Source organism: Anabrus simplex, chromosome 2, assembly GCF_040414725.1.
Source record: "Anabrus simplex isolate iqAnaSimp1 chromosome 2, ASM4041472v1, whole genome shotgun sequence".
Taxonomy (NCBI): domain Eukaryota; kingdom Metazoa; phylum Arthropoda; class Insecta; order Orthoptera; family Tettigoniidae; genus Anabrus; species Anabrus simplex.
This window is the reverse complement of record NC_090266.1, coordinates 70,189,118-70,202,588: the sequence shown is the minus strand read 5'-3', so window position 1 is coordinate 70,202,588 and position 13,471 is coordinate 70,189,118.

The window sequence follows — 13,471 nt, the reverse complement described above, 5'->3', positions numbered from 1 at the left end:
AATTTATTACCAGGCTACGCATTAACGAATAGATTATTTTGAGGTGAGTATAGTGGATTGTCTAGTATTCCTCAGTTCTTCATTCATAAACGGTGTCTTTATGGAAATACTTATGCTTATACAGACCTATCAGAATCAAGTCATCAAATCAATCATCAGTGACTTGCATTTAGCCGAGGTGGTGGATTCCCTATCGACTGACCTCCTAGATTTTTCCTAAACGTTTTCAATGAACTTGGAAATTTATAGAACATTTCTCTTGATAATTCATTCCAGTCGCGCACTTCCCGTCCTGTAAACGAATTTTCGCTTCAATTTGCCCTCCTGAATTCCCAGTTATCTTCACATTATGATCTTTTCTACTTTCGAAAGCTCCACATAGGCTTATTAATATATTCTACAGGTGTGTTATACAGTGTCATGTTCTGCAACGCTTAAGTAACCATTCCAAGTCAGTAGATCTAAAGGAAATACGCCTAGGTAAAAAGTCTAATTTTTGCAGTCTACTGACAGATTGTCCACAGAAAAAATGTCTACATAAATAATATATGTATATATAAACGTGGAAATACTGCAATATTAATGTCTTACATTAAATTGCCTAACATGTTGTCAGCATAATATCCGATAAAGTGATGCCACATGAAATAGAATCCAATGCACAGTGACATCAGTAGGGAAACACTTTAAATATCCGAATACGATGAAGTCTTACGGAGACAAAGTGAGCTTTACATTAAAATTATAATTCAGGAAACTCAATTGTCAAAAATTACCAGTGTTTCGCCCAGAGTGCGGCATGGGTTCATCAGTTGGATACCGCACCTTTTCCAAGACACTGGCCGGCTAACACGCCGGTACCGACACCACTGCAAGCCATACATGTGATAAGCACAATGCAGTGCCGACGTACTAGGGCAGAATTATACCTCCACTTGCTATATTGCCCTCCCGGGCTAGCATGACCAAAATATGGCTTCCGATTGAAATAGCTAAAATTAAAATTCAGGAAACTCAATCGTCGAAAATTATCAGTGTTTCGCCCAGAGTGCGGCATGCTATATCATTGTAAGCCTGCCGAAAGACATCACTGGTTACATTACGGTGCAACCTAGGAAACTGGATTAAACTCTCTTTAGTGAGGAAATGTAACGGTTAGGGATTGGCGTTCCCGTGTAGTCACCAGTAGTTCTAACGTTGCCCATATTTACTTTCGAAATTTAAATCAACGAAACATAGCCCATATTGCCATTAAAAATAAGACAGTTTAAGTCCTCCTCCGGTCAACCTTGACTGAGCAGTCTATGTCTGAGAATTTCCCCCCACTTACAGCACCTAGCGTGCTGGGGCAGCATTGAAGTTTGGCGACTTCTTTATCCTATCATGTGAACTCATTTTCATGTGGCGACTGGAAGATTCCATTTCGTATGTAATGGTTAGTATTGTGACACATTTAATTTTTGATATGCTTTTTGTAACTTTATATAGTTTATAAAAGGTAGGTTTTTAGGTTTTCAAGCCACGAATGTAGTCACACGTGTGAGTGTCATGTAATAAGGGAACATGCGCGTGGAATTTTGTTTAACTTGTTCATTTTTATTTTTGTGACTTAGTTTTTTAAATTCTTAATTTTCCTACCTAGCAATTTTCGGTCGTAACCTTCCTCCTTCCTAGTCACAAAGTAGTATGGATTATCCACTGTGTCACATGGCCTTATGCCCCATTAACTTCTATTGACATCGTGTCTTTGTATTGCTTGAATGGGTTCAGTATCTCCTTCTCTTTCACAGCTGAATATGTAAATTAAATTTCCCTTAGCCTATCAATCAATCAATCAATCAATCAATCAATCAATCAATCAATCAATCAATCAATCAATCAATCAATCAATCAATCAATCAATCAATCAATCAATCAATCAATCAATCAATCAATCAATCAATCAGTCAATCCTGATCTGCATTTAGGGCAGTCGCCCAGGTGGCAGATTCCCTATCTGTTGTTTTCCTAGACTTTTCCTAAATGATTTCAAAGAAATTGGAAATTTATTGAACATCTTCCTTGGTAAATTATTCCAATCCCTATCTCCCCTTCCTATAAATGAAGATTTGCCCCAGTTTGTCCTCTTGAATTCCAACTTTATCTTCATATTGAACCCATAATTCTACGGTGAGAAAAATATTTTTTTTCTCCAATATTTATTTGGTATTAAGAAAGTACTTTTGTGTTTGAGGGCAGCCATGTTGCGCTCCTAAGAGCCCCGATGTCGCGTGGGAAGGTTCTCACTCACGGCAAGCTCGTGAATTGCCGGGACACCTCGGTGGAACTCGAGTGCCCGACAATTCTTTAAATTCATGGAATTCTGCACAACGAGGGATTTTGGCCATGTAGTAAATAAAGAAATAAATAAGCAAAATTATTCGTACACCCTACGTGAAGACAGAGACACCAGGGAAAAACTTAAATGCAGTTAAGCCTAAGTACATGTTAGCGTGAGATCAGCGAACCAGCTACACGTGCCAAGGTCAGGGGAGGAAGAAAACGCGCGAAACGCACGGGCAGAAATAATTTATTTCCCCTGTTGTGAGTGTAGAAAAATTATAAAATTAACATCTAACATAAGTGCAAGCCTGTCCGGAGTTCTGGAACATGTCTCATCAAAATCGGTCTATTAGACGCAAAATTGGCAGATTACACAATCGAGCCTCATAGAGGGGATAGCGTCCCTCCTGAGATTATAAAAGAAACCCCCACCGTAGATTTTTCAGTGTCGATCTGGAACTTGAAGCTGCGGGAGCTTGTGCCCGTCGTCATTGGAAATTCGCGCCAGATTGACCGACAAATAATTAAATACATGTCCGTGGCTAAGGTCCATATACTTGGTTAAGAAGAGAAAGTGATTGGAAAAGTTCTGAACGTTTGCCGACGAACTAGGAAGGTGTAGGCTGGTTGAAATATACACAGCAAGTTTTATTTATATCATCTCATGTACGCTTGAAAGTGAAGAGGGTTTGTGGGAAGCTATTCAGAGTAGGTCTGCTCGCTTTATCTGCTGAACACCTGTTTTTATTGAAGTAACGGAGAGAAACCACTCTGGGAACGCATCAGACAGTTGTAGTCGACTGCAGAACGAGGGAAGTTCGTGGTGCAAATTACAGAGGAAGTGCCTGATTTATGTGGTAATTTTAATATCGTGTGTGAGAAGGGTAGTGTTTGTATGAGTGAGATTTTGGAAATGAAAATGTTATCTGTGAAAATGAGCGGCTAAGCCCGAGGTCAGCTGGTGACGATGTAATCAGAATGCTGGGAATGTCACCATTGTGCAGGTCTGTCTATTTTATATTATGTTGTAGTTAGTTAGTTATTGTTCTGTCCCAACAAATTTTCAAGATGATTGTCGGGTTGATATTCGTAATTATCAGGCGAAAGGTGTTGTAATTTTTGGTCAGCGTGTGAAAATTTCAGTGTGTAAAGTTCATGTCAAGAACGGTAAAATGCGACGCTTAAAATTTTGGTGTTAAATGTTCGATGAGATATCATCCAAAGCGTGGATTTTTGGAACGTTATAAGTGTAAATTAGTCGTGGCGAATATCTTAATCTCAGATGTCAGTTGAATTCAGAAATGTTGGTCGATAATAATAATAATAATAATAATAATGTCTACCGCGGGATAAGGAAATTTTTCTATGTTAAAGTGCATTTAACCAGTATATTTTTACAAGGATCGCAGGCATATTTAGATAATTTCGGTGAAATTTGTTAGAGACACAGTTATTAATGGGAAGGAAAATTTGGAGACATCGTGTATATCAATGATACGAAAAGTCGCTGGGTGCTCTTGGACTCTCGAGGTTCGAAAGTCGTAATAATAGTAAAGTAAGAGATGTGTTTAATAATGGTTGTCGTTTTCACCAGGGGATCGAAGTATGAAAAGGGGTCTTGAAGGAAAAGGGATTGAGAGCGACGAATTTATATGTATGTGGAGATGAGAGAGATGGATGAAATGAAGCTCGGATTTTAAGTGATACCGCTGGAATAAAGCGAGGAGAAGGAGTTTGAGACAAGCTATATTTTTGAAGAGGAAGTATTTAGGAAACAGGCTGTGTTGAGGCAGGCTGTATTGTTTTCCGCAATCAATCCGAATTTGAGACGACTATGGTGTGAAGCATCGTAAATTTATAGAAAGATCCCAAGTGAAAACGACTCTAGTAAAATGTTAAAGTCTTGGTAGTAAACGTCCAGTGATTTTGTTACGTAAAGCCCGTATGGATAATAAGATAATGAGCGACCTCAAGGATGAAAGAGCACTTTGGACACACGGTTGGTGTTGTATTAAATTTGGTCACTGGATAGGTCATTGATAAAAATAGTTGGAATTGATGATAGGCGATTTGAGAATTTCGAATGCGGTAGTGATGATTATTATTTTGAAGGCATCCACTAAATGGTAAACGTGTGTTGGGAATTTTCATTTGCTTCCCTAACACTTCAGTGCACAGGCTGAGATTGTGTTCGAGGTGGAGAATCGTTCGTCACGTATATTTATTTTTGAGTTCACGTATTGTAATGATAGAGACTTACTGTGTTTTTCGACTTGCATTCATTTGATAGTAAGAGACGTGGTTCCGTCGTGCGTATTTTGTCTGACCAGATTTAGTATTAAATGTCGGAGTTGTTTGAAATTTGCTAGTTCGCCTGATATGATAAGGGAGGCGTAGTACGACCCACTTTGACGCCCGACGATAGATTTAGGACGTCACATGTTATCATTGGAGTCACTGTTGATGAGACGTCCTAGTTCACGCCCGACGATAGAATTTGGAAGGTATCACGTACATAATAATTAGTGTTAGGATGTACAGATTTCAAGTGAGCCCGACGATAGGTCTGGGATGGCAGCTGTACATACTCAAGTCTCAGTTTAGATGTTTCGTTTGTTTTTTTGTTGAAGTGGCCTGGATGAAGGTAGCATCCACAGTACGATATGATTTATGAAGAGGGTCAATGCGTAGCTCTCCATTGAGATAACGGGACTGCTATCGACGAGTGAGGGTTGTCCAAGTGTTGGACATCGGCTCGATATAGATTAAATATTTTTACTGTGATTCTTCGTGCGTGTTAAGCTTTAATGACTTCGAGATATTAATTTATTTTTACGGACTTTATTGTTTTCTCGTTTTGACGTCCGTTCTCGTTTGATAGTGTGCATATTGACACTCAGTGTATTAGTGTGAGACTTGAGTTGCGAATGCGGTTTCGATTCGTCAGCCAGTATTTTATTTTATTTTCAATCTTGTCGTACTTCCATTTTATTTATAGTTAAAGTAAGTAAGTAATCACTTTACAAGTAGTGTGTTGGGACAGACAGTAAATAGAGAGATCTGTACTGGTAGCATTGTTCTTCAAGGGAAAGAATTCCTAAAAGTTGTAGTAAATTTTAGCGTGGACTGGTAATTTTATTAAGCATAACAAACCCATTTCTAACCTGAAAATCGGTTCGATAATAATATTTTTCAAGTGACTTTCCACTTTTTAATTATCTTCAGTGTTTGGCATTTCTCCTAAATGCATGATTAGTAATTGTTTCCTGCATTTCGCAGTTTTGTTCCTTTAGAACGACATAACGTAAGATCCTCTCGGATCCTGTTGTTGTTGGTTCCTTCCGAACAGCCGTTTGGGGTGATGCACATTTAGCATCGGGATTACCTTATCACTTAAGAGTGTCATGAATGACAAATATATGGTGGGATTTTATTTCAATTGTGAATGATGCTGTTAACTTGTAGTGAACACCATGCTTTCCCATAATATTTCGCAACCTATCCAAAGCAACTGATAGTCAGTTTGGTTCGATTAAGGGTCCATTCGGCGGGTGTTCCGTATCCGTTAAGGGTATTCGACTGGTGGATAACCTTAATTGAGAGAAAATCAGGCGTTCTACTTGTTGAAAGTCAGATTTTCCACGGATCGTGTGGATTAACTCTCAGTTCTCGTTTGGAATAATAGGTGCCTGATTTTCAGGTCTTCCCTTTTCAGTTTTCCAGTTTCGCTGTCCACTAACATATTAGCTTCTCCGAAGCAACTCTTCGACATTGTAAGAAACAAAGTGACGGTATGTAATGTGACTGTGTTTGGAACATTCAAAAATCAATAATTTATATATTTTTTATTTTGCAAGAATGCATATTAAATTAATGATGTTATCGTGCTCTTTCAATTCAATAAAAGTTAGTAAGCACATTTTTGCTCCTCATTTCAAGTAGTTAGGCTCTCTTCTGAACCCCATCGTTTGGTTAAGATCGTGACCGAAATTATTCCCGCAACGACCCAGGATTTAAGAGTTCTAAATTGTTCTACTGTAGCAGCCGTGGCCGACCAACGATGGAATGGTAAGTTCAAGGGTTCAATATTGTGATCTTTCCTACTTATATAAACGCCACTCAAACTTATTCGTCTACTAATGTCATTCCACGCCATCTCTCCGCTGACAGCTTGGAACATACCACTTAGTCGAGCAGCTCTTCTTCTTTCTCCCAGTTCTTCCCAGCCCAAACTTTGCAACATTTTCGTAACGCTACTCTTTTGTCGGAAATCACCCAGAACAAATCGAGCTGCTTTTCTTTGGATTCTTTCCAGTTCTTGAATCAAGTAAACCTGGTGAGGGTCCCATACACTGGAGCCATACTCTAGTTGGGGTCTTACCAGAGACGTATATGCCCTCTCCTTTACATCCTTACTACAACCCCTAAACACCCTCACATGGTTTTGTGCAGAGATCTGTACCCTTTATTTACAATCATATTTATGTGATTACCCCAATGAAGATCTTTCCATATATTAACACCTAGAAACTTACAATGATCCCCAAAAGGAACTTTCACCCCATCAACGCAGTAATTAAAACTGAGAGGACTTTTCCTATTTGTGAAACTCACAACCTGGCTTTTAACTCCATTTATAATCAAACCATTGCCTACTGTCCATCTCACAACATTTTCGAGGTCACGTTGCAGTTGCTCACAATCTTGTAACATATTTATTACTCTATAGAGAATAACATCATCCGCAAAAAGCCTTACCTCTGATTCCACTTCTTTACTCATATCAAATATATATATAAGAAAACATACAGGTCCGATAATACTGCCTTGAGGAATTCCCCTCTTAATTATTACAGGGTCAGATAAAGCTTCACCTACTCTAATTCTCTGAGATCTATTTTCTAGAAATATAGCAACCCATTCAGTCACTCTTTTGTCTAGTCCAATTGCACTCATTTTTGCCAGTAGTCTCCCACGATCCACCCTATCAAATGCTTTAGACAGGTCAATCGCGATACAGTCCATTGACCTCCTGAATCCAAGATATCTGCTATATCTTGCTGGAATCCTACAAGTTGAGCTTCAGTGGAATAACCTTTCCTAAAACCGAACTGCCTTCTATCCAACCAGTTATTAATTTCGCAAACATGTCTATCTAGCAAGTATGCCTTCCCAAAGCTTACATACAATGCATGTCAAACTTACTGGCCTGTAATTTTCAGCTTTATGCCTAGAAAAATGAGCTCCTGTTCATGTTTTGTTCTGGATGATACGGATCCGAATTTAGATTTTGTTGCTTCCATGTGAAATAAGGGCGGCGATCATCAAGTGTGTGTACTTCAGGTAAAATCTAGTAAGCCTTGAATGTTTCTCTCTCTACTCTGCTAATTAACCTGGAATGTGCCTTGATTTGGATACTAGGCCCTTAAGTTCTTGAAGGTCGGGAATTTGTTCCCCTGTGAGTATTAAGTAAACCGAGTCTATCAAATTGGGAGCACACACATCCTGGTTGTGAAATACAGTATATCAAAAATTACGATGGGGCTATTTCGATGTTCTTATTATGATCATAAACCGATCATTTTTAATCTTTCCTTCTTCGGAGGACGTTCTTAGATTACAGTAGATTCTCCTGGCATATAAATAAAAAATTAAACAGATTTGAAATAAAAGATAGGAATGGGATTGACCGTCAAATTTTTCACCTCTATAATAAGGTCAATAATACACGAAAGTATGTCATTCGTATCGCGAGAAATCTCGCACACTTGCCTACGCGCGTCAATGGCGCTTGTCACATTGTCAAGAATGACAATGGCAGCAGATGTAATTTACCGCCAAGTAACAGTCTTGCATCTTGCTGTTGTTGTGGGGTCCAGAACATCTAATAATAATAATAATAATAATAATAATAATAATAATAATAATAATAATAATAATAATAATAATAATAATAATAATAATAATAATAATAATAATAAAGTTTCTGGACCGTCGTCAAATGTGCGGACCGCGCTGGAAACGGGTCCTGGACGGGTAAAGGCTAAGAATGCAGTCCGGCCGCGGGTTCATTACCGCCAAGGCACCCAAGACGACACCACGCCCGATCTCGCGAAGGATTTGATCCATATTAAAAATGCTTATAGTAAAAGATGGCAAAGATTTATGGACCCAACTGACCGGGTGGAATACCTTTATGTCAAGTAGTTTTGGCTCGGCGATGATGAATCAGTCAGTCAGCTCAGGACAAGTTATTTTATACTAGCAAGATACCCGTGCTTCGCTACGGTGTTATACTGAAATTTAAAATTGAATGCTTATTGTTTTAGATATATAATCCGCCGAAATTCGTGATCTGACTCGTTTGCTGCGAGAATCCGCCAAAATACGCGATCTGACTGGTTTTGGAGATATATTCATATTAAGATGTAGGTGCTCGCTAAGAGAGGATTTTTGGATATTCCGTCACTAAGGGGGTGTAAAGGGGGGTGAAATTTTAAAATGAGTGTATCTGTATCTCAAAACTTTAAAACTTCACAGATGTAAAAATTGGTATTTAGAATCTTCTTTAAAAATAAGGAAACATGTATTTTTTGTTTTCAGAAAATCCCAATAGGAGGGGTGGAAAAGGATGAAAAAGGGGTTGAATGCCTTTAATCAGGATACCGTACTTATATCTCAGAAACTGAAGATATTACAGACCTGAAAATTGGTACTTTTGATCGCTTTTAAAAATAAAGAAACAGGTATTTTTTGTTTCGGGAAAATCCAATTAATGGGAGGGTGAAAAGGAGGTTAATTTTTAAACGAGTGCATCTATATCTCAAAACTTTTAAAGTTTACAGATGTAAAAATTGGTATTGGGAATCTTCATTAAAATAAAGAAACACGTATTTTTTGTTTTCGGAAAATCCCAATAGGAGGGGTGAAAAGAGGTGAAGAATGGGTTGAATGCCTTTAATGAGGATACTTAGATCTCAGAAACTGAAGATATTACAGACCTGAAAATTGGTATTTGGGATCTACTTTAAAAATAAAGAAACAGGTATTTTTTCGTTTTTGGAAAATCCAAATAATGGGGATGAAAAGGGTGGTGAATTTTTAAAATGAGTGTGTCTACATCTGAAAACTTTAAAAGTTTACAGATGTAAAAATTGGTATTTAGAATTTCCTTTAAAAATAAAGGAACACGGATTATTTTGTTTTCTGTAAATCCCAATAAGAGTTGTTTAAAAGGGTGAATAATGGGTTGAATGCCTTTAATGAGGATACACATATCTCAGAAATTGAAGATATTACAGAACTGAAAATTTGTTTGTGGGATCTCCTTTAAAAATAAAGAAACAGGTTTTTTTGAAAATCCAATTATTGGCGGTTAAACAGGAGTGACAAATTGGGGTGAATTTTTCGAAAGACTATATCTACCGAATATCTGAGAAACGTAAAATGTTACAGACGTAAAAAGTGGGTATTTGGAATTTCCTGTAAATGTAAAGAAACATAGGTGATCTGTTTTTGGAAACTCCACTTAAGGGGAAATAAAAAGGGGTGAAATTTTAAAATGAGAATTTCTACAGTATATCTAAAAAAATTAACATGTTACAGAAGTGGAAAATGGTATTGTTTTATCTCTATTAAAATAAAGATACGCGTACTTTTAATTTTCGGAAGTACCACTTGTGTGGAGGGCGGTGGTAAAAGTGACTGAATATGGTGTTGATTTCTTTTAATTAGGTTACTGATATCTCAAAAATGAAGATGTTACAGACGTGAAAATTGATATTTGCAATCTGCTTTAAAAGTAAAGAAACACGTATTCTCGGAAAATCCAATGAAGTGGGGGGGGGGGGGGTGAAAGAATTGAAAATATATTGACTTAATAGTATGAGAATACATACATCTAATAAAAACTAAAGTTGTTACAGAGTGAAAATCGGTATTCGGACCTCCTTTAAAGCAAAGAAGAACGCGTTTTGTGGGGAAACCATATTGGGGGGTGGGAGTTAAAAGGAGTTGAATTCCTTTCATGAGGACACATAAATCTAAAACTGAAGAAGATAGAGTCGTGATAATTGGTATTTAGAAGATCCTTTGCTATTAAAGAAACAAGTATTTTTGCCGGAAAATTCACTTGGGGGGGGGGTGAAAGGAAGTGAAGAAATTAATTATTTTTGTGGGGATACTTATATCTCAAAACTGAAGGTAACAGACGTGAACATTGGTACTTGGAATCTCCTTTAAACATAAGGAAACACGCTTTCCTTTTTTAGGGGATGGGGATGGGTAAATCAAATTAACGGCAGTGGGGTGGAAAAGCAGTTGAGACCAATTGATTTTACTGTTCATAATGTACTTATTCTGATCATAAACTGATCATTTTTAATCTTTAATTGGTTCGTTTTCAGAACCATCTTTTCCTTTGGAGTACATAAAGTTAGATTACAGTAGATTCTCCTGGCATATAAATAAAAATTGAAACACATTTGAAATAAACGATATGAATGATATTGACCGTGCAATTGTTCACCTCTATAATAAGGTCAATAATTCATGGAAGTACACTGACTTAGCAAATGTCATGAGATAGTCACCTAATAGCGTGAGGAGCCTACTCTGGCCCTGCGAACTGCAGTAAGACGCCGTGGAAGTGAGTCGACACGTCCCTGGTAGTCCTCTGGACGCAGCTGACACCAAATCGTTTGCAGAGCGGCCGCCAATGCTGGTCTGTTCGTGGGTGCAGGATCCATGGCACGGAGCCTGCGTTCCAGGATATCCCAGATATGCTCGATAGGGTTCATATCGGGGCTCCTGTGTAGCCATGGCAGTCGTTGACCTCCGCTGCATGTTCCTGGAACCATTCCCGGGCGACGTGTTAGCGATGTGGCGGCGCGTCTACATCTTGAAACACCGCAGAACCGTCTGGGCGCTGCGCGCTGGAATGCCAAAAATTGGTGGAGATGGTCTCCGAGGAGCTGAACATACCGCGTACCATTCAGTGTCTCTTCCAGAACAACTAGGGGGTCCATTCCATAACAGGAAAGTTCACCCCAGACCGTAACAGGGACACCAGCGCCTGGACCACACCTTCGAGGCAGGCGGGATCCATCGTTTCATGTGGTCTGCGCCATACACGGTGCCTCCCATCGGCATGGTGCAGTTGAAATCGTGATTCGTCCGACCATATCACATTACGCTATTGTTCCATTGTCCATCCTTGGAGACTGGCGACAAATGCGCGTCATTGTGCTCGATGACGGGATAACAGTGGCACCCGTGTGCGGCGCCGGCTACCACACCTCCATAGAACCCATGTTCCTACGGATTGTCCACTGGGAGACGTGTCAACACGGCCTGTGTTGAATTGAGCCGTGATTTGTTGCACTGCTGCCCGTCTGTCACTATTGACAATCCGTCTCAGATGTCGCCGGCCACGGTCTTCGAGGGTGGCTGGACGGCCGGTCGTTCATCTGTTGTGGACGGTGACACCCGCATTCAACCATTCACGATACACCCTGGACAAAGTTGATCGTATGAAGCCAAATTCCCGCACCATTTCCGAAATCGCACTTCCCATCCGTCGGGCACCGACCACCATACCCCGTTCGAAAGGTGCCAGCTCACGACGACTTTCCATGTTACACCTGTCACATGTACAGCCACTGCTCACAATGTTTCCTATACAACTGCCGCTGGCACAGGGGGCGTGTGGTGCGCAGACAACAAACCTGCGCATCAGTACTCCGCTATCTCATGACGTTTGCTCAGTCAGTGTATATCATTCATGTCGCCAGAAATCTCGCGCACATGCCTACGCGCGACGATGGTGCTGGTCACATTGTCCGCAATGACAATGGTAGAGGATGTAACTTACCGCCAAGCAGCGGTCTTGCATCTTGCTGTGGGTTCCAGACCATCAATAATAATAATAATAATAATAATAATAATAATAATAATAATAATAATAATAATAATAATAATAATAATAATAATAATAATAATAATAATAATAATAATGTTCTGGACCGTCGTCAAAATGTGTGGACCGCGCTGGAAACGGGTCCTGGCCGGGTAATGACTACGATTGGTGTCTGGCCACGGGTTCAGTACCGCCAAGGCTCCCAAGACGACACCACGCCGGATCTCATCAAGGATTTGATCCATATTAAAATGCTTTTAGGAAAAGATGGCAAAGATTTAGGGACCCAACTGGCCGGGTGGAATACCTGGACCTAGCACGGGAAGTACGAAATCGATTGCTGGAAAGAAAGATTGAAAAATGGGAGGAACTTTGCCGTAATCTCTCAGAAAACGAGTTATATCGCGAATTTCGGCAGATTATGTATATGTATAACGTTAAGCATTCAATTATAAATTTCATTATAATACCGTAGCGAAGCACGGGTATCTTGCTAGTATATATATATAAAGTAACTTGTCCTGACTGACTGACTGACTGACTGATTCATCATCGCCGAGCCAACTACTGGACATAAAGGAATGAAATTTTGAGGATACATTTTTATTACAATGTAGGTGCTCGCTAAGGGAGGATTTTTAGATATTCCGTCGCTAAGGGGATGAAAAGGGATGTGAATTTTGAAATGAGTGCATCTATATCTCAAAACCTTAAAAGTTTACAGATCTAAAAATTGGTATTTAGATTCTCTTCTTAAAATAAAGAAACACGTTTTTTTTGTTTTCGTAAAATCCCAATAGGAGGGTTGAAAAAGGGTGGAAAATGGGTTGAATGCCTTTAATGAGGACGCTTATATCTCAGAAATTGAAGACATTACAGGCATGAAAATTTGTATTTGGGATCTCCTTTAAAAATGAAGGAACACGTATTTTTTTGTTTTTGGGAATTCCAATTAATGGGGGGGTGAAAAGGGTAGTGAATTTTAAGAATTAGTATATCTATATCTCAAAACTTTAAATGTTTACAGATGTAAAAATTGGTATTTAGAATCTCCTTTAAAATAAAGAAATACGTAGTGTTTTGTTTTCGGAAATCCACTCAAATGGGGGGAGAGTAATTGAATTAATAGCTGGAATATTTGTATGAAGATACTATTATCTCAAAAACGAAAGATTTTGCAGACGTGAACATTGGTATTTGGAATATGTTTTAAAAGTAAAGAACACGTATTCT